At 38.7% G+C, this 24,368-nt stretch overlaps 1 protein-coding gene across 3 annotated transcripts in view; it reads left to right on the top strand.

Annotated features, from left to right (window-relative positions):
• MID1 (midline 1) overlaps positions 1 to 24,368 on the top strand; it is a 359,879-nt gene that overhangs the window by 133,459 nt on the left and 202,052 nt on the right. Inside the window, exon 1 of one of the 3 annotated variants that reach the window (XM_079123170.1) lies at positions 2,673 to 4,370. The exons of the other annotated variants lie outside the window; for them this stretch is intronic. The gene's annotated coding sequence lies outside the window, so the exon portion shown is untranslated. Of the gene's footprint in view, positions 1 to 2,672; positions 4,371 to 24,368 lie in introns of those variants that run through there. 3 annotated transcript variants of the gene reach the window in all.

Here is a 24,368-nt window from a genome sequence, read left to right on the forward strand (position 1 = left end):
TGAGAAAGTCATCAGATGACTCCAGTATCTAGCCTTCAATCCACAGTAGCTTGTGAGAAATACAGAAGAGGCAGCTGTACCCACTGAACCCTGCCAAAATCACAGATTTGTGAACAAAATGCCTGTGACTTTTCTTAAGTCACTAAGTAGCTGGGTAGATTGTTGCCCAGCAGTGGACAACAGGACAAGCAAACTGCCTTATTTTTAAAATTGTAGCCAATTTCTTATTTTTAGAGCTTCCTATCATTACAAAGTTGCTTTCCAAATACAAACATCCCTTACGAATACATCTCTGAATACGATAGTATGTGTAAACCTGGCATGATATCACAAACCTGTAATCCCAGAGACTTGGGAGAGTGAGATAGGAGGATGGTAAACTCTAGGCCAGTCTGGGAAGATAATGAGACCATGTCTCAAAATAAAAAATAAAAAGGTCTGGGGATATAGATCAGTGGAAGAATACTTCCCTAATATATGCAAGGTCCTGGGTTCCATCCCCAGCCCCACATTAAATAAATAAATAAATAAATAAATAAGAAAAAGAAAGATAATTATATCTCAAATCTTTTCAAATGCTTTGGTAAAATCAATTGCTACAAATTCAACAACTAAAGGTGCTGGCCCTGGGTTCAATCCCTATCACCACCAAAAAAACAAAATGAATGACTGAAAAGGAAAGATCCCTGAGTACAGAAAGTCCACTGATAGTTCTGTCAAAAAGAAGTTATAACTTTTTTTTTTTTTTTTTTTTTTTTGGTACTGGGGATTGAATGTAGGGGCCTAGGGGCACTCGGCTACTGAGTCACATCCCCAGCCCTATTTTGTATTTTTATTGAGGGACAGGGTCTCACTGAGTTGCTTAGCACCTTGCTTTTGCTGAGACTGGCTTTGAACTTTCAATCCTCCTGCCTCAGCCTCCAGAGCCACCACCACACCTGGCAAAAGTTCTCAGTTTTAAGTTCAAGACAATGCTTTCAAATATTTAAGTTAAGAAAATATTGACAGTGCAAATATATATTTTGAAGGTGAGAGACTTACTTGGAGCCTGATTTTGTGTTTGTCATATATACATTCCAAACAGATCCCAAATCCACTTGGTCACCTAATATACCATTCTTCACAGAATAGTAATTTTATCTTTATTGATGAATTTTATCTGTTAAAACTTAAGGTACCTTCAAGTCTAGAAATTTCCCTTGAGCTTTCTGAAGACCAAATAATCCTACTGCAATCAGAAGACATTGTCCTAAGTAGAGCTTTACCTCAAAATCCATATTGTCAAATGAACAGATACAATGGCAGCCTGAAGTATGAGTTACTATGTGGCCATTGCCAATATAATTACTACCTAAAAATGGTATGTAGAGAAGAGTTGAAAGGCAATGTTTTTGAATTAAGTGCTGCAAATTTTTAAAGCACCATCACTGTTCTGATATCAGTTATACTCACTACTTACCTGTGTGTATTACCTAGCACCTTCCAATGTAATAATATGAATATACTAATAGCTGAGTTTGTATAGTAGTTTAGTTTCCCACTTGTTTTCATTGTTTCACTTAATCCTTATAACAAAACAAAGAGGACAGCCTTATTTTCATCACTTTATAGAGGAAAAAAGCAAGTCCAAGTAAGTTAAGTCTGAGGCAGAGAGTAAGAACTTGAACCCAAGTATTGTATTCTGGTCACAGCTTGAGCCCTTTCAAAGCAGGAACCTGGGAAGTCTATCTGTCCTCTTTGGTTCTTACTTTGCATTATGTTAAAACTGACCACACAGAGTAGTGGTCAGCAATTTTTTGTTTTCTGTAAAGGGTCAAATGGTAAATAAACATTTCAGTTTATGAACTCTATTGTGGCACAAAAATTGCCTGGGACAATATGCAAATGAATGGGTGTGGCTGTGTTCTAAAAAACCTTTATTTACCAACACAGGCAGAGGGCCAGTGTTTGTCAATCTCCACATAAAAGGATGAGTAAAAGAAGTATGTCATGTCTATTTCTGTCCTGTCCACCACCTTCACTCCCTCTCCCAAAAGAAACTATTGTAGATGGGCACTATGGTTGTAATTCCAGAGATTGGGAGGCTGAGACAGGAGGGTCACAAACTGGAAGCCAACCTCAGCAGTTTAGTGAGAGTCTGTCTCCAAGTAAAAATAAAAAACGGCTGGGGATATAGCTGAATAGTAGAGCATCCCTGGGTTAATTCCCCAGTACTGGAAAAAAAAAAAAAAAGAAAATATGTTATTAAGTGGGCTCCACTCTGGTAAGTTTGAAAGTCCTTATATAGACACTTTAAATATCTTTGTAGTTGTTTACATATACTTTTTTTTTGGGGGGGGGTACCAGGGATTGAACTCAGGGGCACTCAACCACTGAGCCACATCCCCAGCCCTATTTTGTATTTTATTTAAAGACAGTGTCTCACTGAATTGCTTAGCGCCTTGCTTTTTGCTGAGGCTGGCTTTGAATTTGCAATCCTCCTACCTCAGCCTCCTGAGCTGCTGGGATTACAGGCATGCACCACTATGCCCTGCTACATGTAATTTTATTTAAAATCTCTAAAAGTTACATGTCACAGAAAGACATTAGTATCAGTGTGCAGGTGTTTAGTAGTGTTACAAAAAACAAAATGATACAAAGACCAAAATACTTGTTTTGAAGATTATTATGTGTTCACATTATAGACTTTTGGCATATTGCATTCTACAATTTTGTTTTGCCTGAATTCTCTAACCAGTACATTCGTAGCTCTTCCTACTGCCATTTTCCCAACAAAGTGGAATCAGAAAATTGAAGTCAAGGGGGTTGGGGGGTATAGCTCTGTAGTAGAGTGCTTGCCTAGCATGCATGAGGCCCTGGGTTCCATTCCCAGCAAAACACACACATACATACAAAGTTAAGAAGGACAGATAAGTTACAGCATTTGCTGTGCACCCCAGACACATTTTTGCTGTTGAGATGGCTTTGTCACCAAGCAGAGGAAATTTTGTTTACAGAGAGAAGAGGCAGGATGGGAGACTGGGGTGGGGGCGCAGCCAGAACTGTGATGTCACAGATTGCTTTGTCTCTTGGGAAACTCATCCATCAAACCATCACCTCTGATTCTATGCAGGGTCACTAGGGAAAGAGGCAGCATGCCCCAGCTGGGCATTCTGAAGTGTTAGTATGTAGGGGAGCTGGTGGTGTGAAGGCGATTCATCTTGTATCAAAGGCCCAGTGGCGTGCTGCCCAACACAGACACAAGCGCAGCGCAGTTCCTTAGAAATAATGACTCCAAGGCAAACAGCCCTCCTTGCGAAATGTAGAACTGTGCCATCTGCTTGTCTCCTTTGTGATTTATTCGTTTGAGGGTTTTAAATGACGTAATAAAGAGGTAAGTCTTCTTTTTAAAAACTGGAAGAGAAAGGGGGAATTCCAGATTGCTTATAGCATATTGGAAATATCTTTAAGATATTTAAGAGGAATTAGAAGCGAATTTGAATTTGTAAGGTGTGAATATGATTTCGAAATTGGAACTATGAATCCTGTCCTGGGAAGATAAGGTAAACTTTATATCTTTTTAAAAAATGTCATGCCTTATAACTTAGCTAAATTTTACCTTTCTTTCATTTAGTATTTTAAAGACATGATTTAAAAAAATGAATCTTTGTGAAAATAACAATCCTCGGTATCTTTGACAGTTCAAGTAGATACACATTTCCATATTAGCTTTTCCACTTTTTTCTTGTTGTCTGCAGCTTATTTCCAGTTTGGGGATGAATTAAAAACGAACAGCTGCTATACATTGTCAAGGGCTCTTAAAGTGCTAGGTAAATCTGGGGAGCTTCCGGCTGATTGCGACATAATTTGCTTGAAATCTTTGTGTTCTGGGGCGGGGGTAGTATTAAAGGGGTGTAAAACTCAAATGAAGTTCCAAGCAGAGGCGTCCCCTTTCGGTCCCTGGGAACCCACGTCTGGAGGGCACAGGAGCAAGCCAATCACACCTGGATGTGGGTCGCGGCCTGCCTATTCTCGCGCTGCGTATTTGTGATGCAGTCGATGAGGAGTCCAGAGGGCTGGGTTCGAGACCTCTCTGAGGATTGGCCTGGCAGGAATTAACACAGCAAGCACAGCCCTTGCGCCCTCCCCTCTTCGCTCCCCAGGAGAGGCGCTTCTGCAGAAGTCATTTGGTGTGTGCCGGTTTTCCTGGTGAGAGGATTAGAGAATAGGAGAGTGCTTTGTGAGAAAAATCCTGGGAGAGGTTGCTGGGGAGAAAGCAAACAGGCAAGGACGACTTCAGCTTTTCTTGTCCCCTCGGTCAAGTGGCTCTGAGAAGCCCAGTTGCCTGGCCTCGAGCAGCCGGGGTTTTCTGTCGGCTGTCGGAGAAACCGGTAAGGCGAATTTTTCTCCTCCTGCTCTGGGATGCTACTGCGATTGCCTTTTGAAGTGCAGGGTCGGAATCAAGGGAAGTTGGTTTGCGATTCTGGGGACATCCTGCATTGTCTCTACCTAGTGTATGGGAAGGGCTGTTTCCTGCACAAAGGGCCCATGGCCATAGAACAATTTTACTTTCCCCAAACTCGATTAGTATCATTTTTGAGCAGTCGACCAAAACAAAATGCGTGCGCACGCGGAGACTAGGCCCCATATTGGAATGCACTTATCTATAGGATGATCACATTTTCAAGCATTTCTATCTAAATTTGATTAGTTTGGAGGTACAACTGCAGGGGTGGGAGAATAATCAGGCCCATTTGGAAAATTCCCAATCATTTGTTTCCTGTGAGAATGTGTTTTACCATTGTGTGCTTCACCTGTTTTGGAAGTAGGTCCTGAAGACCAAGACCACTGCTAACAACCCGAATAGTCCCAAGAGTAAATTCGAGACCATGTGAAAGTAGGGGAGAGTGTACCCATCAAAATGAGGGGAATGGAATTTGGAGTTAGTCGTGAAGAACTTTACATTCTCCGTTTGTTACACAGAGAGTGTTCTCACTGGAAAAAAGGAATTAAGAACTTGCCCCAGAGTCAGAATAGGTACCACAAGTCTCTTTTTCAGCAAATTCAAAGAATCCGCTCTCACACAGCCCTATTTAGCAAATGTCAATTCTTATTCCCTGGTTCCATTCTGTTCCTCTTAGAATTGATTTTGGTATTTGTGTGAAGACACACTATTTATACAATTTTTGCTTATTTTTTAATATGTGTGTGCACACATATCCTCTTATTATATCCTGGGAAACTTGAGCCTGAAGAGTTTAGAGATACATTAACTCACCTGGAAGCAAACTATCCCTCAAGAAAGCTACGAAAGTTCTGGTAAGGGTTGTGTTCCGAGTTGGGGATGCCTGGGGAACATTGGCGGACATGGCTGTTGTTTTCATGATGGACAAATACGGAAGCCTCTCTTCTAGTAGCTGAGAACCGAATTCCTGAGAACCCTGCGTGCCCTTCCCCCACCCGCAGGACAGGGTGACAATCTTTGTTGTTCTTATTGCCTGAGATGGTTGGGATGCTGCCTCATTTAGGTGGCTCTCTGCATGTTTTTTTATCATTAAAATAAAAAGCTTTCTCTATGCAAAATTCCAATGGTAGATGTTTCCTTTGGAAATTTCATAAGTACCAAATAATACATTTATTACCATTCCAGGTAGATGAAGTAAAATGATTCGACATGGATTACCCAGGTTCACAACTTTGACTTCATTTAAAATGAGGTCTGTGGGATTTTTCCTACTTGATTCTGAAGTCTTAAGATGACCCTATTTTAGAATATTTGAAAACTGAAAATGTGTGCCACTTAATTAAAAATAATCAGGATTTTTTGAAAAGATATAACTATATACAACTATTTGAATAAAATTCTTTGTATGCATATTGACATGAAAGCCTAAAAAATTTTTTTTCTTTAAAATGAACTAATTATTTGTCTAAGGTAATCTTTTGCCAAAACATGAAAGTCAATTCCCTTTCAATTTCGGCTTTTGTTCTTTACTGAAAATGCTAATCCGACCAAATGGTATTATCTTTGCCTTTAGAAATTGTTTACACAATGCTGCCAGTTAATTTGGGAGTCCTGAGGGTGATATAGCAGTTAATCAATTTATCTGTGGCCTGTGTGGATGCCTGGGAGGTTTTCAGGTTTTGATCAATGTCGTTCACTATTCTCTGCCCCATGCTCATTCCATTTTCAAAGACTTTACCTTCATAATATTTGAGCCTGAGAGCATGGAGTTTATTAGAATTGATTTTCTTTCCAGGTTGATATTTTAAAATACTTTTGCTGGTCGTTTTTTACAACTGCCTTCTGAGATTTTCATTCATCTGGCATACATTATTGAGTGCCCGGGTGTCACCAGTATGCCCTACATTTGCTGTGAGAGTGAAGACTTTGCTTTGGTGGGGCTCACTTGAGAGGTAGCCAAGGCTAGACCAACTTTTGCCATTCCAACAAATGTTTGCCTTCTCACTGTGGCTTAATTGCAAATGTGTTTTCAGTAACCCCCCAAAAGCAAACATAAAAAACAAACCCACTAATTCTTCTGAATTATTGATACATTAAAATATATTACTGGTTACTTAGAACCCTGGAGCTGGGTAATCAATAGTCCTCTCACATTGCACAAGACCCTCTGTGTTTTCTTCCTATTGCTGGGTATTTAAATAATTCAGAAGAAAGGTTTCTCCTGAATTAATCTGGCCATTGCATAAGTTGTAAAAGTACAGCTCAAAACCTTTCTGCAAGTTTAATCTTTACAGCTAGCAAATTACTATTCCTTTTCATTTGTTCTTTGATATATTTGTTTTCATCTGTTGATGGCTTTTACTAAATGTTTGCTATATCACAATTATATATATATAGTACATATATGTGTATATATATATATATATAACTTATAATAATATCAATAAAAAAGAGAGAATTGATTATTTCTTGAATTCCATGGGCACTCGACCACTGAGTCATATCCCCAGCCCTTTTTTGTATTTTATTTAGAAACAGGGTCTCACTGAATTGCTTAGGGCCTTGCTATTGCTGAGGCTGGCTTTGAGCTCTTGATCTTCCTGCCTCAGCCTTCTGAGCTGCTGGGATTACAGGTGTGTGCCACTGCGCCCAGCTGCCCGGGCCTCTTTATACACGTTACCTTACTCTTCTCAACAATACTGTAAAAAAGATTATGACCATTTTAAAGATGAAGAAACTGAGGTTTTTGAGAATTTAAGGATGAAATAAGCCAGGCATGATGGTGCACACCTGTAGTCCCAGTGGCTCAGGAGGCTGAGGCAGGAGGATTGGAGTTCAAAGTCAGCCTCAGCAACTTAGCAAGGTCCTAAGCAACTCAGTGAGACCCTGTTTCTAAATAAAATACAAAAAAGTGCTGGGGATGTGACTCAGTGATTGAGTGCCCCTGGGTTCAATCCCTAGTACCAGTCAGTCAATCAGTCATGCTATGTGACTGCTAAGGTAGCAAAAAAATCTGTCTCCTATTCTGCAAAACCACTTTTGGACCCACTTTTCTATTGCTCCCTTACTACCTGTGTCTTTTTTTTTTCTGAGATTCCATATCAATTTGATAATTCTCCACAATTTATCTTTTTTTTTTTTTTGGTACCAGTGATTGAATCCAGGGATGCTTAACCACTGAGCCACACCCCCACATCCCCAACCCTTCTTTTATATTTTATTTTGAGATAGGGTCTTGCTAAGTTGCTCAGGGTGTCACTAAGTTTCTGAGGCTGGCTTTGAACCCTGATCCTCCTGCCTCAGCCTCCAGAGTTGCTAGGATTATAGGCATGCACCGCCATGCTGGCTGAATGTTTTATTTTATTTCAAGTACACTGCATTTAATCTTCATACCAATCCTCTTAGATGGTTATCATTACCATTGTCATCCAGTTTTTAACTGAAGAAACTAAGGCAGAGAGAGGTTATATGATTTACCCCAGCCTGCACAGTTTGCAAGGGTTGAGAAGGAATTGGAAATTAAGTACTTTGACTTCAGGGTCCAGGACTTTAATTGTTATACTCAACTGCCTTGCTGAACTACCAATTGTGGGGTTTTTGCTTTGAGAGTTATCTGTGCATTTCCAGGGTGGGTGCACAGGGATAGCAATTACTGTTATCAAGATGAACTGTAATTTTTTCTGCGACAAATTGTTGTAGACTTCTAGCCATCAGGAGGATGTGATACATAATAAAATATAACGTTTATATGGGGAACTAGACTGGGCCTAGGGGCAAAATTAGAAAAAGATCTTATTTCCTTGCTCCCTAAGAATTTATATCCATGTTGAAAAAAAATAATGCAATTACAAAAAATAGATGATCAAAAACCAAATGGTTCCAAGGCCCTCTGGATAAATCTGAGGTCTTTTTCTATAAGGAAGTGAGAAAGAGCAAGGCCATGAGAAGTTCAAGATGACAGGGTACAGGGGCATTGTCTCCATTCATTGAATGACTCAAATGTGCTATGCAATTATGATGATGCTATAAAATCACAGCAGAGAGAAAAATGAACCCAGGTCTTTCACTCTGCTACTTGTGTGTTTAAAGAATGTTGGGTTCGATATATTAGCTAGAACCCCTTTAAATGCCTAAGGAATCTTAAAATGATGTGTTTTTTTGTTTGTTTGTTTGTTTATTTGTACCAGGGATTGAACCCAGGGGTACTATTCCACTTAGCTACATCCCCAGGTATTTTTATTTTTTTATTTTGAGACAGGGTCTCACCAATTGGCTGAGTCTGGCCTCAAGCTTGTGATCCTCCTGCCTCAGCTTCAGGAGTAGCTGAGATTACAGGCATGTGCCACTCTATTTGGCTGATGTATACATTTGTTAAGGTCCTGATATCTTCATATAATTGTTGTCCATTATCATTATTATTGATCAATTTGAGTATCACTCAATGTAGGTAGTCTTTTTTAAAATAAATAATCCTTGCTATGTGCAAAAATAGTACTCCCAGTGACTCTGGAGACTGAGACAGGAGGGTCACAAGTTCAAGGTCAGTCTCATCGATTTAGCCAGACCCTGTCTCAAAACAAACAAACAAATAAACAAAATGAAAAGGACTGGGGATGTAGCTTCGTGGTAAAGCACCTCTGGATTCAATCCTCAGTATCAAAGGAAAAAGGAAAAGAAAGAATCCTTGCCAAGAAAGATATATGTAAACATCTTTTTTACTTTCTATTTTTATCTTCATTAAAGTATTCTATAAACTTTGTAGGAGCTTTAATGTGAAATTATAAAAGATTTGCTTAGGGTCTTTAAAAGTGGCCTATAGTAATCATTAAATAACAAGTGAGATATTACTAATTGGAATATGGGGTTTTTTGTTGTTTGCTTGTTTTATTTTTTCTTTGTTTTATGGCTTCATCATTAAGAATATATGAGACCTTACCCTTAAAGTTTACTTTTTTTTTTTTTGCAGTGCTGAGATTGAACCCAGGGCCTTGAGCTTGCATTGCAAGGCAAGCACTCTACCAACCGAGCTATATCCCCAGCCCTACTTCTAATTTATGTAACAAAGATTTAGATTTTTTTAACCTTTTCAATTGGACATATATTTAACAATTGCTTGGTGTCCACTGTGTGTGGAGCAAACATTTGATCCCACTTCCTCCTGCAGTTCTTGTCAGGGAAGACCCTTTACAGTGGGAGCAGGTGTGTCTCAACAGAATGGCACAGCAGCATTCAAACTCCCGAGTCTGCTTCTTAGCCTGGAACACTTGCTCCCATGCCCCTTAACTTACTTAGCTAAAACAGGTGTTCAGAGGCACTGCAGAAGGACTCCATGATCTTTCTCTCATTGGAACAGCAAACCAGGCACAATTGTGGGACAACCATCTATGTGTTATCCAAACTAATATTCTCAAGATAATCTGCAGCTTGCTTTAATGATAGAAAAGAGAACTCCAAAATACATTTATTGAAAGGTTTACTCTCTGAATCTGTATAATCTGCTTCAAAGCACGAATTCCTAACAGCTATGATAACCCAATAACTCCCTAACCAATTCCAGAGAGATTTGTTTCTGAGGTAACATCTGTTCAGATTTAATGCTGCTTACCTATGTGTTGGCAAAACAGTTTCTTTGAACCTTGCAGATGTCATGATGACTTTTCCCAAAACTCATGACAAGAAAGGGACAGTGCAAAGTGAAGTGGCACAAACCAGTAAGCCCAGTGACTTGGGAGGCTGCGGCAGGAGGATTGCAAGTTCAAAGCCAGCCTCAGCAATTTAGTAAGGCCCTAAGCAACTTAGTGAGACCCTGTCTCAAAGTAAAAAATAAAAATGACTGGGGACGTGGCTCAGTGGTTAAGTGCCCCAGGATTAAATCCCAATACTAAAAAATAAAAAAAAAGAAAGAAAGGGACAGAATTAGAATTATTCCAGAGTGCCTCACCCCAGGTTTAATGCATAGAGTATGTCACAATTAGTTTTTATTGTTGTTGTTGTTGTTGCAGTACTGGGGATAGAACCCAAGTATCATGCATGCTACGTAGACACTCTGCCACTGGGCTATATCCTCAACCCCCAGAACTAGTTTTGAATCCAAGTAATAAGTAATTACTGACAGATGCCTTTGAGCATTGGGAAATAGTATTTAAATAATTTTTCCATATTTTTATTGATAAATTATACTCTACAAAAAAATGTTTTCAGTAATAAATTGCCTATAGGGTGCTGTCATCATGAAAACATAATGGCAGTGCTTGAAGGTAAGACCTGAGTACCATATGGAAAGGGATAGTTTGTTCAGATTTACTTATATGCTATTAGAGAATCAAACACCTCCTAGTATGTCTTAGACTTTTAAGATTAATTATAAAAAAGAGAAACCCACAAGTGTAATTGTCAATATGTTAGTAAGATCTGTAAAGACAAACAACATGGTCCCTCAATTAAGAATTATTTAATTTAGCGAGTTTCCAGTATAAAGTTTGGATACCCCCCTTACATCACAGTAGTACTTTATTATTCTTCCCTATAGTTCTGTACTACAAGGATAAATTAAGAATTTTCTTTTCTTTTCTTTTTTGTACCAGGGAATGAATCCAAGGGCGCTTAACCACTGAGTCACATCCTCAGCCCTTTTTATTTTTTTATTTTGAGACCTGGTCTCTCTAGTTCCTTAGCACGTTGCTAAGTTGCTGAGGTTGGCTTTGAACTTATGATCCTCCTACCTCAGCCTCTGGAGTCAAGTCCCTGGAATTACAAACATGCACCACCACACTGATATATCTCCACTGAGAATGGAATCCAGGACCTTGCTCATGCTAGGCAAGCACTCTACCACTGAGCTACATCTTCAGCATAAGACTGTATTTTTGCTAACTCATATTTAGGTAATCAACAAATTTAATTTCAATATATATGTGTAGTTTCTAGTTTCAAGCTACTGTAAGCACAAGCTTGCTCACTGAATTTTATGTGATATCTATTCCTGCACCATATAACAAAAAAGCAAATGTTCTAAAACTTCTTATAAGTAAAGGGAAATCGTCCATCTTTGTTAATTACATGAACTTTCCCTTGATTGTGATGCACTGTATAGAGCCAAGAAAAGTGGGAAATTGGAACAAAATTGGGACATAATAGGCTTTTTTTTTTTTTTTTGGTGCTGGAGATTGAACCCAGGGCCTTGTGCATGCGAGGGAGGCACTCTACCAACTGAGCTATATCCCCAGCCCCCATAATAGGCTTTTAAGCCTTGTATTTTTGTCTTTAAAACAACTTTCCTATATTTAACTAGAAATTACATGCAAATGGACTTGTTTACTAAATGTGGGCAGAAAGGCTGTGAAAATCTCAGTATATAGTAGAGTGACATGAATAATTTATTTTATAATATAAACCCTAATAAAGATTTAATGCTCACCCACAAGCCTTTAAAATCATGGGGGTAGCTGCGGTATGGCAGGCAAATAGAGGCAGCTATTACAACTCTGTCTAAAATTCTGTTTCTAACTCTGTCTATGTCACATTTTGGATAGGTGGGTCACAGAATGATGTAATAATGGTTGCAAAGAAATTTCTGTCCCAAGATGCCTGTTCAGTGAATTCTAGAACTGGAGTTACTTTTCTCTAAAACCACATGCAATATGCACTCTAGCTTCGGAATTGGATAATCACTTTCAAATTTATAAATTTAATGATTTCTATTATAGAATGGTTTCAGTGAAGAAAATTACTTTAGAGTCTTATTTCCTGCAAATATTGTTGGTCTGTTGCTTTTAATTCCATTTGAATGCATGCTACGGAGGAGTTGAGTTAAATCCATGGCATCTTGGTTATTCTTCATGGATGAGTTCCAGTTCTTTTGGTGATAGAACTAAAAGCTCACAAGATGCTGTGTATCAGCAATGAAACAATTAGTCTTTGAGAAGCTTTGGGGAAATTACTCAAGCAGTGAATTAATCATTGTGATTCTGGTCCCCCTTCACAAATGCCAGTTCTCGAAAAAGAATCCCTCCACCCACCCCTGTTCATGGTGCTCTTATTAAAGGTGTAAAATTTCATAAACCTTTAGTAAAACATTATGAAATCTCTTTTTGTGCAATACAACTGGTATTTTTTCCAGACATGTATTTCCATAATTAAACATCCTAAAATACAAATCCCATTATTATTTGTTATGTCTAGTCAGTAATTAGACCTCAGCTGGTAGGGCAATTTCAGAACAGAGTTTACCAATTTACATACTAATCCAGCAGAGTCTGGTGGGATATGATTAGCATAGATTCAGTCAACATCTTAATTAGCCCTCATCCCAGCATGCACTCTGAGGTGCCTTGCCCCACCCCCACCCATGGGTCTTATTTAGCTGACTTTTTTTTGTTCAACAAATTCCCACTCTTCGAAACATATTTTCCAGAACTCTTTTTTGCTCCATGCCAGGGAAGGCATTCCATGAAAAGCCCTGAAAATGGGAGAAATTTGGCCAAGCAAGTGATGCAAGATCAAGGCACCAGAGTGTATTCTTCTAGAATGTTAAACTATGCCCATCGACTCACCCTTAACTCTTGGCCTTTTGCAAGGTCTGTAAGCCAATTGAGACATAAGACTCTTACCTATTTTCCAAGACCACTAGAAAAAATATCCCTTATTCCTGTCCATGATCAGGAGCTCATTGCATTATTTATCAATGGTCATGGCAGGAAATTCCCCACATCTAATTTAAACTTTCCACATTGCATGTCCATCCATAGAAGAACAGGTAGCCAATCACCTATGAAAAGCTCTTCATTTAGCTGAGGACCATAATTAAATTATCTCAACTTTCTCCTCTTCAAGTTGAATTTTTCAGCTCCTTGATTCTTTCCTCTGAGATCCTTTTTCTTCAACTCTTTGATCTTTGTGGCTTTTCTCTGAACTCTTTCCAAGTTCTGCACACCCCTCCTTAATTGTGATGCTCAGAACTAGACGAAATACCTTTGAAATACTTTGAATGGCAAGATTTCCTGAGGATAAATATCCAATACTTTAGTGTACTTCTATATTTAATTTACTTTTAGAATCAGTGCTTATTATTAGCTGACTAGCTTTGCTTATTCCTCTTATATTTAAAAATTAATTTTTTTCTATTTGCATGATATTTCATAACCCAGAAGGGATTTCTTCTATTTACTTTGTATTTTTTTTTCTTTTTGCAGTTTATCAAGGGCATTTTGAGTTTCAGTTTCACTTTGTGAAGCTGTAAACTACTTGTATCTTTTGTGAAGTTCTGGGGCGTCTTGCAAACTCAAGTAAGGATTTGCAAATTCAGTTTGAGCATTTCCAATGAATTATTGTGCAATCCAAGAGGATGAAGACCTCAATGGACCAGGGAGTATCCCTTGCTGATACCCGCAGTCCATGGACTCATTACTTTTTCTTTTTCTTTTTTTTTTTTGGGGGGGGTAAGCAGGATTGAATCCAAGGGGTGCTTAACCACTGAGCCACATCCCCAGTCATTTTTATTTTTTATTTAGAAACAGGGTCTCACTAAGTTGCTTAGGGTCTCACTAAGTTGCTGAGGCTGGCTTTGAACTTGCAATTCTCCTGCTTCAGCCTCCTGAGTTGCTGGGGTTACAGGCATGCAACACCGCACCTGGCTCCATTGACTCATTTCTCTTGCTTTAGTGCTGTTTACCACCCCACCCCCACTTTTGACCTCTTGACATCTGTCTTGGGGTGACAAACTCTATTTCACTTTTTCTGTATGTGTGTGTGTTTGCTTCCTTCTTCCTCTATTCCATTTTCACTCATACCTTCCAGCTATCTGTGCTTGAGATTATTCTCCAGTCAGGAAATTTGTCTGGTTATTGGAGTTAGGAGTGACACAGGGCAAGACAATGGAATAAAAGAAACATCCCGAATGATTTTCCTTTCTGGCTTTGTACTAGCTTAGCTAAAATGGAGTCACATTGATTACAGAAAATAGCAAGTCAAAAGTACTGATGGATAATGTAAAAATCAATGAGAAGAATTAAAGACAGAGCGCAGCCCCCACTGCCCAGCAGCATGGGGCCAGAAAATATTTGCCTTCCTCTTCTAACTCACACCACAAAAATAAGCTAATCAGAGTGTTGTCAGGTTTGTGTCAAAAAACCAAAGTCTGGTGTCATGGCACACGCCTATAATCCCTAGTACTCTAATTCCAGGTACTTAGGAAACTGAGGCAGGAGGATTGAAAGCTCAAGGCCAGCCTCAGCAATTTAGCAAGGTCCCTTGCAATTTAGCAAAACCCTGTCTCAAAATAAACAATAAGAAGGACTGGGATGCAGCACAGTGGTAAAGCACCGCTAGGTCCAGTCCCCAGTACCAGAAAAACAAACAACGAAAACAATCAAATTCACCTGCAGAGTCTTCCTTAATGTGTCAGGTGCCAAACAAGTGTTTAAAAACCCATAATGTGCCCCAGCTTGCCTTAAAACCCAGGTCTGTATTGATCTGAAGTTCCTTGATATTATGAAAGATTTATTCATTTGACCTTGGAAAATTGTTTTTTAATTTACAATACTGGTGATTGAACCCAGGGATGCTCTACCACTGAGCCACATCCCCTGCTCTTTTTATTTTTTATTTTGAGACAGAGTCTCACTAAGTTGCTGAGGTTGTCCTGGAACTTGCAATCCTCCTGCTTCAGCTTCCAGAGCCAATGGGATTATGTATGCATATGCCACCATGCCTGGCTTTTTTTTTTTTTTTTCTTGGTATGGTCAACAGATATTTGTGTATTTGGTGCAACCTAAAGTTTTAAATTTCCTTACCAATATGTGATATAATTGATAATCATATCTTCATTCATAATTGATAATCATATCTTCATTTCCTTGCTTTTCATTCTAATTCTTTTTTTTAATTTTTATTTTTGGTGGTGCTGGGGATTGAACTCAGGACCTTGTGCATTCAATGCACTCTGCCAACTGAGCTATATCCCCAGCCCCCTCATTCTGATTTGATGGCAATATATTCTTTTACTTTCACTTTCATATGTTAGAGAAAGGACCTTGAAGTTTTGTTAACTATAACTACCCATCAGAGTGGTTTTGTCAGCTTAGGTTAAGAAAAGGGATTATCAGCCAGGCCTGGTGGCACACACCTGTAATCCCTATAATTTGGGAGACTAAGGTAGAAGGATCTCAAATTTGAGGCAGCCACAGCAACTCAGTGACTGACTCTGTCTCAAAATAAACATAAAAGGGGCTGGGAATGTGGCTCAGTGGTAAAGTGTCCCTAGGTTCAATCTGCAGTACCAAAAAATTAAAAAAAAAAAAAGAAAAGAAAAAGGCATTATTGGTAGACTGTAAAATGCTACGGCCTCTTTGGAAACAATCCAGCATTTTCTCAAAGTTAAACATGGAGTTAGCAAATAAGCCAGCAAGTCCACTCCTAGGTATATATACCCAAGAAAAATGAAAACATGTCCACACAAAAACTTGTACCTGAATGTTCATTGCAGCATTATTCATAGCCCCAAAATGGAAATATCCCAAATGTCCATCAACTGATGAACAGAAAAATAAAATGCAGTCATACAATGGAATACAATTCAGCCATAAAAAGGAATGACATACTGATAACATGCTATATTATGCCAAGTGAAAGAAGACAAAAAACCTTATTGTATGATTCCATTGAATTTAGCACCCACAATGGGCAAATCCATAGAAATAGAATGTCGATCAAGTGGTTGCAAGGGACTGGGGTGGACTATGGGAGAATAGGAAGTGACTGCTAATTAGGTTTCTTTTCTGGGGGGTGAAGGTGCTCTAAAATTAGATTGTAATGGTGGTTGTACAACTGTGTGGATATATTAAAAATCATCTAATTATATACATTAAATGGGCAAATCGCATGTTATATAAATTGTATCTCTACTTATCTGTCTTAAAAAAGGAAGAAAGGTCATGATACAGAGCCAAGTGTGCCTAGAGCATACACAAAAATGCATGGAATTGTTAGTTTTAAAAAAGCTAACTCCTGTTAATATTTTGCAAACTTTTCCTTCCAGTGTCACTATTGAAGATACCACAGACAACAATGTAGTAGCTTTGGAGAATTTGGGTGGGATTGGGATTGAGTACTTTGAGCAAGGATAAAGTCTGGATTTTAAGTGCCATCCTCACTAGTGCAAGACGAGACCAAAGAATGGACCTCTTTGGAATTTAGCTACCCATTTTCTCAGGATAATGATGATTCCCAGCAAGCTTGCACAGGTTTGCTAAGATAAAAGTAAATATATGCTCCGATGGCTTTGATGAAAATGTAAAGAATTGTTACAGAATTGGCAGTATTATATATATATATATATTTATATCAAACATGTATATTTAATGTGCTCATTGAGGTAAAATTAGGGGACTTTATATACCCCCTACATATACACATACATATACAGTCACACCCCAATGAAATATGAATGACATTTACATTAGATAGAATTTTCATTTGTGATATGTTTTATATTGTGTTCTTTAATCTCTGAACTTCACTCATCATGGAGAAGAATGCAAAACTATGGTTTTAACTACAGAGGATTTTTGCAAAGAAAACAAAAAGACAAAGTGAGAGATCCAATTATACCACCAGATTTATAGGAATTGTAAATGCTGTTTTAATAACTTCCTGGAAGATCATCTAAAGAAGTAAAAGTAAATAGATTATCATTCATAATTGTTTATAGAATTCTTTTTTGAATGAATTTAAAATGGGGAGTAAATAGAATTTTCGTTGAGAAAATTAATTCATTTTCCAAAATTCCTTTGACTCCAGAGGCAGAGACAAGTTCTGGGAAGAATGTCATGTGGTTCTGTAAAAGTAATTCTCTAAGCTCTACTGACACAGCAAATTCCTGTTCAAGTGGAAAAATACATTCTTATGATACATCAAAAATAGATTTTTGCAGTGACTTAAAAAAATTGAAATAGTTGAAGACACAAGTGTTTGCAAATTGGTACAGAGAGTTCCTGGGTACCATTCATGCGACTTCATCCAATGATACTGCCATTCCTAACCATAGCATAGTGTCAAGGAAACTGACATTGACATAATACTATCAAAATTATAGATTTTCATAGTGGTGAAATTGCCTTTAGAAATTGGGCTACAAATTAACAGCATTTCCTGTCACAGTTTAAAGTGTTTTCATTGGATGGAGTTTTTCTTACTTAAGGGTATAATTTGATTCTTCACATAAACAAATGTTGCCTTAAATGCTTCTTTTAATTATAAGCATTGAAACCTAAATAATAGTGTATCTTATCTTAGGTTTGTATCCAAAAATACCAATAAGCTCCATTTAAAAATATATTACTTTTTTAAAAACTCTGTGTTGCTTTCAAACAACACTTAGATCATTAAATCAGATCCTCATTGTTTAGAGATGGCAGGCATTATTGAAATGTGTTCTGCATATTTTGTTTCTGTAATTATGTCTAATCAGTGTGAATTGGTGCTGTAGTAAAATAATTAAAAACATATATTTGAGATATAAGTGGGAAACAGAAGGGAAACTCTTAGTTTCTTTTGAGTGACAGACACTGATAAAAAGTTGAAATATTAGATGAGACCAGAAGACTGAGAAAAAAGTGTTAATAAGTAGAAAATGCAAAACTTCTATAGAAATATATTGGCCTTAAAACAAAAAAAAAAAGGGGGCTTCATCATTGTGTATTCTTTTCCCCCTGCACAATCAATTCTGAAAGATGTGGAGATCTCATAAATGTCTCTAAAGGCCAGTTTGCTGCGCCCAGGGAGTGAGCCTTTCTGAAAAAAAAAAAAAAAAAAAAAAAAAAAAAAGCCTTCCCATGCAGCATAAATGGCATGTGTCAAGGGAGAAAGCCCCCAGCACGCCGGGATGGAGCAGGGGCTGCCTGGGCTGCTTCCTTTGTGTCCTGATCATTTACATGACTTAAACACAACAATGTGCTCTGTAGTCAATAGCACAAGACGCTTTACCATAGCAACAGTTGCAGAATGTGGCACAGCCTCAGTGGTGTCCCTGTGACATAGAAAAGTTCCATAAAGAAACACTCCTTATGAATATGCTCAGAGATTTCTTTATCCTACTAGTGCTTGTTTCAGATTCCACTGGGTTGAGGTTTTATTTACGCAGCCCATCTTTCCTTAGCTCTATGAGAAGGAGCTTTGTGCACAAGTTGGGAGAGACATGGCTGAGGGGTCAGAGGGTGGGAATACATACTTGGCTGTGATGGAAATGGAATTCTTGAGAACAATCTCAGAAAACTATTAACACTGTCCAGGAAATTGTGTAAAACTCAGGAATGTAATATACATCCTGAAGTCATTTCTGGCTTCCTTGAAGGTATGTAATAAATGACCTTTTTTAGTGTTTGTGCTTTGTGCTTCCTTCTATCACATCTCAACATGTGCCTCTACCATAGGCACACTTTAGACAATCAGGAGAAAATGAACTCCACACTCAATGCTGGTGGCCAAAAGACACAGCACATATGTTATCAAACCTGTGATAAAGTGCCAATATTTTCCTCTTTTTTAAAGGTCATTTCCTGGCAAAATAAAATGTTTCTGTTAAGAAAGCGCACTGTCCCCACTGTCCCCGCCCTTAAGCAACAGTACCTTTCTACAAGTGTGAATCTAATGCAATTGTTCTGGTAAAAAATTCACTGCAGAAGGCATAGCAGAAAAGAAAAACAAAGCATTTCAGTGATTACTGATAGCAGTTGAATAGCTAGATTGTATTTTGGTATATGGCAAAGTAGTTTTACCTTTAGGAGACAATTAGAGCACTTTCTGATTAGTGTGGATGGTTGGGAAGGAAATTTTTTACCTTGATATATGTTTGTGCTCAGAAAGGAGTCCTTCTATGGCACCAGTGCTGTGCTGTCCTCTTTCTTCATCTCCCTTTGGTTGATTCCTGGGAAGTAGCCATTTCTTAATTCTGGAGCTGACTATAGTGACAGATGAGGCTCTGAATCTGTGCACCTGACTCCATAGTAATCCATAAATTAGTGATGAGCTGGTAATAAAGAATCCTAAATGTTCCTGCTTCTCAGGGAGCCACAGACCCCAGGAGTCACCAAGCAATGAAAGATCAAACTGGACTCACCAGAGAAAACGCAATTAATTATTTATACACATCAGCATCTGACATTGGTATAATTTGAATCAGGAGATCCTTTGTTTGCTACATTGCTACATTGATTTTTTGCTCCAAAAGACTGTAAGTTTGGTCGCACTCCTTTTCAGGCCAAAGGGAGAAGAATTGATAAAGAGTGAATGATGAAAGGTGAACTTTGTGTGTCAAGTGTTATGCACATGTTAATATAAAGAAAGTAATGTTGGATATTACAGTGATATTTTAATAAGTTTCAAAAACACACATTGTGCATGGGTGCAGAGTGAAAGGGAAGGAAGGTAGAGAAGTAATTGTCATTCTTTCATCTCAGTCTGGTAAAGGCAAATTAATTTAACCAGAGCTGGGGAGAAGTCTCAAAGGAAAAGGCCTTTCTAGTAAAACCCCACTGGAAAAATTTCCATTTTACTATCAAGGAGTGACTCCCAGTCTTGTCTCATGGTTATTCTGGCATCCTATAAAATAACCTCCCCCCCTTTTTTAAATAAATGATTTCCTGAGAGCATCAGGACTGGTGAGTTTCATTGCATAATGTTTGAGCCCTACATCATAGGCATTTTAGGCATTAAATTGCATATTGTGAGAATCTAGCATATCTTCCTAGGTTGGGATGCTTCTAATATTTAGCCTACTCAAAAGGTATGCAGATTGCATTCTTTTTGTGATCATGAGGAAAAGAATAAAAATCTTCATTTTTGTATGTTCTGTAATTTTCAAGGCTTTTTACAGTCAAAGATCTGTTATTTGAATGCTGCAGATTTGGTGAGCTACTGTTCAACAATGGGGAAATTTCATTAAGCTGAGCCAAAGCTAATTTTGAAGCAGTTCTGAGACGTTCCCTATTAAGTAGAGAGGATTTGATTCCCTATCCTTCCTTTCATGCTTGAGGAATCTCAGAACCCTTGACAAAGCAATGGCCACAGTACTGGCTTCAAGAGACGGAAGCCTTATTCATATGGTTAGTATTGCCTCCCACATGCCAAAATTGCTATTTTTTTCTTTAGAAAGTTCATCATTCAGAACTACTAAGAATTTTTCCACTCTTTGTTAGAAGAATAGGTCATAGATTCATATAGAGGTCTTTCCCAATCAGTGCAGATGCCTGGATTGCTCACTGTTGCAAAAGATGGAAATGTGTAACATTTAATTTGCATGTTCAAGTAAAGACTCATAATTTTCTGGACCACACAGACTCTCTGTACAAGTTTTGGGTCTAATCTCTGCTTTTGTACTAAATCCAAAAAGGTCAATGAAGTCTGGAGGCATTTGGCAGTAGAACTCATCTATTTAAACTCTGTACTTTAGCCTACAACCAAAAAGTCAATGTTTCAAAATATTTGAATATAGTGATTGGGACACCCCTGATTATTTTTTTCAGTACTGAGGATTGAACCCAGGGGTTCTTTTCCACTTGGCTACATCTCCAGTCCTTTTATAATTTTTTTAAAACTTTGAGGCAGGTTCTGGCTAAATTGCCGAGGCTGCTTTCAGCCCTCCTGCCTCAGCCTTCTGAGTTGCTGGCATTATAGATGTGCACCAGCATGCCAGGCCCTTAGTTATCTTCTTAAGTTGTATTTTGTCTTTAGGTAACAACAATATCAGAGCAGCATTCTCCCATAAGTCTCTAAAATAATGCTTAAATAGCCCCTCGTTACAAGACTTTAAGGTCCACAAACTTATTATTCTATGAATATTGGTCAAAATGATGGATCATGATAGAAGAATCAGATTATGACCCCGAATTTCCTTTATATTTATCCTTGGTTTAGTTACTGTACTATCAGGAAAGATTCTCAGAGAGCAAATTGGGCCTAGTAGCAACGGTTAACTTACTGCCCATTCATGTATCTGCTTTTGATCTCATCAACATTATTCTGCTTTTCCTCCTAAGTTGTCATCACTTTCATAGATCCAGCTCCTGTCCTATAAGGTACCATACAGGTAGGCACTTGTCTTTGTTTTTGACCTTGAGACAAAATTTCAAAGACTAGTAATTTATGTAGGGGTGACAGACAGGGGAGAGAAGGAAAGCAATAAAGAATGTGTTATTAACTAAGTTATCACAATGGAACTTAGTCCTATTGCAGACCCCTGAGAACCAGTGAAAGACATACTCCTCAGAAGTATCTTCACCTGAAAGGCAAAGAAACTAGGTTGCTTATACACCAACTCTGGTTACTCATAGGATGAGGACTACATAGGGGGTGAGAGTGGAAGATTTTAATTCTCTAGCACTTCTGGCCTGCATTGTGCAAGCAAAATTGACTACAGTTACAGGGAAGGCTCTCTGGCAGAAAGATGTAGAGACTAGGGCTGGGGATGTAGCTCAATGGTAGAGCAGTTGCCTGGCATGCATGAGGCTCTGGGTTCAGTCTCCAGCACCAAAAGAAGAAGAAGAAGATGAAGAAGGAGAAGTAGAGACAGGTAGTCATAGGATGTCAGGCTCTGAGGCATGGAAATGGAAAGGTGTAAGGGAATATGAGCAGATCATCAACTTGTCTGTTCATACTATAGAGAACCCATTTCATTGTCTGTAGCTGCAAAGGCAAAACACAAGTCCCTATCAATGTTCTTCCACCAGAAAGAGATGTAATTTCCCAATGATTCATCTTTTAAAAACTTGTCATCAATTTCTCCTGTGTACAATTTGTCATCTGGATATGAGAGCTCATAGACATTCACCTACCTTCCTAGGCCCAGGTGTCTCCAGCTGAGGATAAACCAGAAGGATAAGAGTGTGGGAATCTGAATGTAATGGAACAGAGCAACCCAGAGAGTCTGAATTCAGGGAGGAAGCTGATCATTGGCATTTGGCAGGTTTCTAGCTCTCCTATTTGCAGGAGGAAATCTGCATAGACAACTGACCAGTGTGGCAGTAGGTCCAGCAGTTAATAACAGATGGATAATCACATCATCAAGCCGCTGGAATTGAGAAGAGAAAACAGGTGGCAGATACAGGTCTTTGGCAAAGGCCACAGGAAGGGGTCCAACGTGGCTGGTACGGGAATGGCGAGGAGGGAGATGATCTTTTGGAAATTTGCAAGGACAAAGCTTAGGTGGGTAATGGTACTATAGGAATGGGAAGGGGAAGCTTGGGATGCAAGGGCATAGTTTGAGTTACAGAATAAACTAAACTGATGAACAGACCTCCAAGCCAATGACAGAAGCACAAGAAGCCCTATAATTCTGGTTATGACTTCTTTTGATGGTAGATGTCCCTCCCCCAGATATATTCACCTGGTTTATTTTAGTAACAAATGGAAAGTTTGTTCATGTTTGGTGTGTATGTAAGAGGAGTGTATCAGTTATTCAGTGCTGCATAACCACCCACCCTAAAATTTAGTGACTTAAAGCAACAATCTTTAGCTCATGATTCTGTGAGTCAACAATTAGTTAGCCTCAGCTGGGTGATTCTTCTGCTTATCTCACCTGAGGTCACTTGTGTCTACATCAGCCACCTGGGGGCTGGTTGGTTTGGGAAGCACCATCAGATATGCTTCCGCCAGGTGGCTCATCCTACAGTTGACTAACCTTGATCACTTGATAGGTTCCCTACAAGAGACCGCAAGCCCCAAAGTACAAACATTTTTAAGGCCTCTACATGTTTGCTAATGTCCCATTGGCCAGTATTAATCATGTGATCACACCAGATTCAAGGAGTGGGTACATTCACTTTTTTTTTTTTTTGGCGGTGCTGGGGATTGAACCCAGGGCCTCATGCTTGCAAGGCAAGCACTCTACCACTGAGCTATCTCCCCAGTCCCTACATTTCACTTTTGATGGAATTCGTGGACAGTTTGTACAATCTACTGTAGGAAGACAGCCGAAGACACCCAGAGGCAGGTACTTGGCATTAACAGAATGATCTCTCTGCTTTTCACTTGTTTCCCTCTCTCCACCAATTTCAATCTCTTGGGCAGGTTGGGAAAGGATCACTTCCAGCTCTTGGCTTCATTGCATCATAAGCTAAGAGGAAAGTACTCTCTACTGTTAGGCCCCATTAAGCAAATCCTGAGAATGAAGTTGATGGGCCTGGCCAACATATTGGAAATTGAAGATAGGAATGTAGCTCAGTGATAAAGCACCCCTGATTCAATTCCCACTACCACCATCACCACCACCATCACCATCATCATCATCATCATCATCTATAGAATTTGTCTCAATTTTAACTTCCAACTTTTCTTTCTTTCTCTCCCATCCCCAGTAGTGGGGATTGAACTCAGGGGCCCTCTACCACTGAGCTGCATCCCCAACACTTTTATTTTATTTTGTAACAGGATCTCTCTTAGTTGCCAGGCTGGCCTTAAACTTGTCCTCTTTTCTCAGCCTCTGGAATAGCTGGGATTATAGGGGTGTACTATTGTGATATTTTGGTATTGGGGATTGAACACTGGGGTGCTTTACCAGTGAGCTATATCCCCAGTCCTTTTTTTTTTTTTAAATCTTGAGACAGGGTCTCACTGAGTTGCTGAGGGATCTCACTAAATTGCTGAGTCTGGCCTCAAATTTCTGATCGTTCTGTTTCAGACTCCCAAATTGCTGGGATTACAGGCATGTGCCACCATGCCTCTATTGTTTTTCTTAATTCTGCTCTTATGTTTTTAACTTCCAGGAGGCCTTCCTGATTTTTGTAATGCACCCTTCATCTGCCACCCTTATTCTGTTTCATGAAATATTTTCTTTTGTGTTTTACTATGACAATATTAATAATAGTGCTTATAAAGTATTTTAATTAACTCATTTTATTTAATCATGCACAGTGTTTTATTTAAGAGGGAATTC

Source organism: Sciurus vulgaris (genome assembly GCF_902686455.1).
Source record: "Sciurus vulgaris genome assembly, chromosome: X".
Lineage (NCBI taxonomy): Eukaryota > Metazoa > Chordata > Mammalia > Rodentia > Sciuridae > Sciurus > Sciurus vulgaris.